Source organism: Neovison vison, chromosome 10 (assembly GCF_020171115.1).
Source record: "Neovison vison isolate M4711 chromosome 10, ASM_NN_V1, whole genome shotgun sequence".
Taxonomy (NCBI): domain Eukaryota; kingdom Metazoa; phylum Chordata; class Mammalia; order Carnivora; family Mustelidae; genus Neogale; species Neogale vison.
The window spans coordinates 20,830,080-20,832,602 of record NC_058100.1 but is presented as its reverse complement, the minus strand read 5'-3'; the positions used below and the strand labels follow the sequence as shown (position 1 = coordinate 20,832,602).

The 2,523-nt window shown below is 39.5% G+C and overlaps 1 pseudogene; it reads left to right on the top strand.

Moving 5' to 3' along the window:
- On the top strand, nucleotides 1-153 carry LOC122918964 (annotated as a pseudogene).
- Nucleotides 154-2,523: the final 2,370 nt, after the last annotated feature.

Genomic DNA, 2,523 nt, shown 5'->3' with positions numbered 1-2,523 from the left:
AGCTTTGCGCAGTGGCAGTATCGTAGCCAATGAGGTTTATCCGAGGCGCGATTATTGCTAATTAAAAATGGAGCTACCATATGATCCTGCAATTCCACTTCAGGATATTTATCTGAAAAAAATGAAATATGAATTTGGAAAGATATATGTACCCCTATGTTCATCGCAGCATTCTTTATAATAGCAAAGATATGGAAATGACCTAAATGACCACTGATAAATGGATCTGTGGAATACTACTCAGCCATAGAAAATAATGAAATCTTTTATTTAAATTTATTTTTTATAAACATATACTTTTATCCCCAGGGGTACAGGTCTGTGAATCGCCAGGTTTACACATTTCACAGCACTCACCATAGCACATACCCTCCCCAATGTCCATAACCCCACCCCGCTTCTCCCAACCCCCTTCCCCCCAGCAACCCTCAGTTTGTTTCGTGAGATTAAGAGTCACTTATGGTTTGTCTCCCTCCCAATCCCATCTTGTTTCATTTATTCTTCTCCTACCCCTTTAACCCCCCATGTTGCATCTCCACTTCCTCATATCAGGGAGATCATATGATAGTTGTCTTTCTCTGCTTGACTTACTTCGCTAAGCATGATACCCTCTAGTTCCATCCACGTTGTTGCAAATGGCAAGATTTCATTTCTTTTGATGGCTGCATAGTATTCCATTGTGTATATATACCACATCTTCTTTATCCATTCATCGGTTGATGGACATCTAGGTTCTTTCCATAGTTTGGCTATTGTAGACTCTGCTGCTGTAAACATTTGGGTGCACGTGCCCCTTTGCATCACTACGTTTGTATTTTAAGGGTAAATACCCAGTAGTGCAATTGCTGGGTCATAGGGTAGTTCTATTTTCAACATTTTGAGGAACCTCCAAGCTGTTTTCCAGAGTGGTTGCACCAGCTTGCATTCCCACCAACATTGTAGGAGGGTTCCCCTTTCTCCGCATCCTCGCCAGCATCTGTCATTTCCTGACTTGTTAATTTTAGCCATTCTGACTGGTGTGAGGTGATATCTCATTGTGGTTTTGATTTGTATTTCCCTGATGCCGAGTGATATGGAGCACTTCTGCATGTGTCTGTTGGCCATCTGGATGTCTTCTTTGCAGAAATGTCTGTTCATGTCTTCTGCCCATTTCTTGATTGGATTATTTGTTTTTTGGGTGTTGAGTTTGCTAAGTTCTTTATAGATGTTGGACACTAGCCCTTTATCTGATATGTCGTTTGCAAATATCTTCTCCCATTCTGTCAGTTGTCTTTTGGTTTTGTTAACTGTTTCCTTTGCTGTGCAAAAGCTTTTGATCTTGAAGAAATCCCAATAGTTCATTTTTGCCCTTGCTTCCCTTGCCTTTGGCGATGTTCCTAGGAAGATGTTGCTGTGGCTGAGGTCAAAGAGGTTGCTGCCTGTGTTCTCCTCAAAGATTTTGATGGATTCCTTTCTCACATTGAGGTCCTTCATCCATTTTGAGTCTATTTTCGTGTGTGGTGTAAGGAAATGGTCCAATTTCATTTTTCTGCATGTGGCTGTCCAATTTTCCCAACACCATTTATTGAAGAGGCTGTCTTTTTTCCATTCGACATTCTTTCCTGCTTTGTCGAAGATTAGTTGACCATAGAGTTGAGGGTCTATTTCTGTGCTCTCTATTCTGTTCCATTGATCTATGTGTCTGTTTTTGTTCCAGTACCATGCTGTCTTGATGATGGCAGCTTTGTAATAGAGCTTGAAGTCCGGAATTGTGATGCCACCAACTTTGGCTTTCTTTTTCAATATTCCTTTGACTATTCGAGGTCTTTTCTGGTTCCGTATAAATTTTGGGATTATTTGTTCCATTTCTTTGAAAAAAAAAAATGGATGGTACTTTGATAGGAATTGCATTAAATGTGTAGATTGCTTTAGGTAGCATAGACATTTTCACAATGTTTATTCTTCCAATCCAGGAGCATGGAACATTTTCCCATTTCTTTGTGTCTTCCTCAATTTCTTTCATGAGTACTTTATAGTTTTCTGAGTATAGACTCTTAGCCTCTTTGGTTAGGTTTATTCCTAGGTATCTTATAGTTTTGGGTGCAATTATAAATGGGATTGACTCCTTAATTTCTCTTTCTTCTGTCTCGTTTTTGGTGTAGAGAAATGCAACTGATTTCTGTGCATTGATCTTATATCCTGACACTTTACTGAATTCCTGTACAAGTTCTAGCAGTTTTGGAGTGGAGTCTTTTGGGTTTTCCACATATAGTGTATCATCTGCAAAGAGTGATAGTTTGATTTCTTCTTTGCTGATTTGGATGCCTTTAATTTCTTTTTGTTGTCTGATTGCTGAGGCTAGGACTTCTAGTACTATGTTGAATAGCAGTGGTGATAATGGACATCCCTGCCATGTTCCTGATCTTAGCAGAAAAGCTTTCAGTTTTTCTCCATTGAGAATGATATTTGTGGCGGGTTTTTCATAGATGGCTTTGATGGTATTGAGGTATGTGCCCTCTATCCCTACACTTTGAAGGGTTTTGA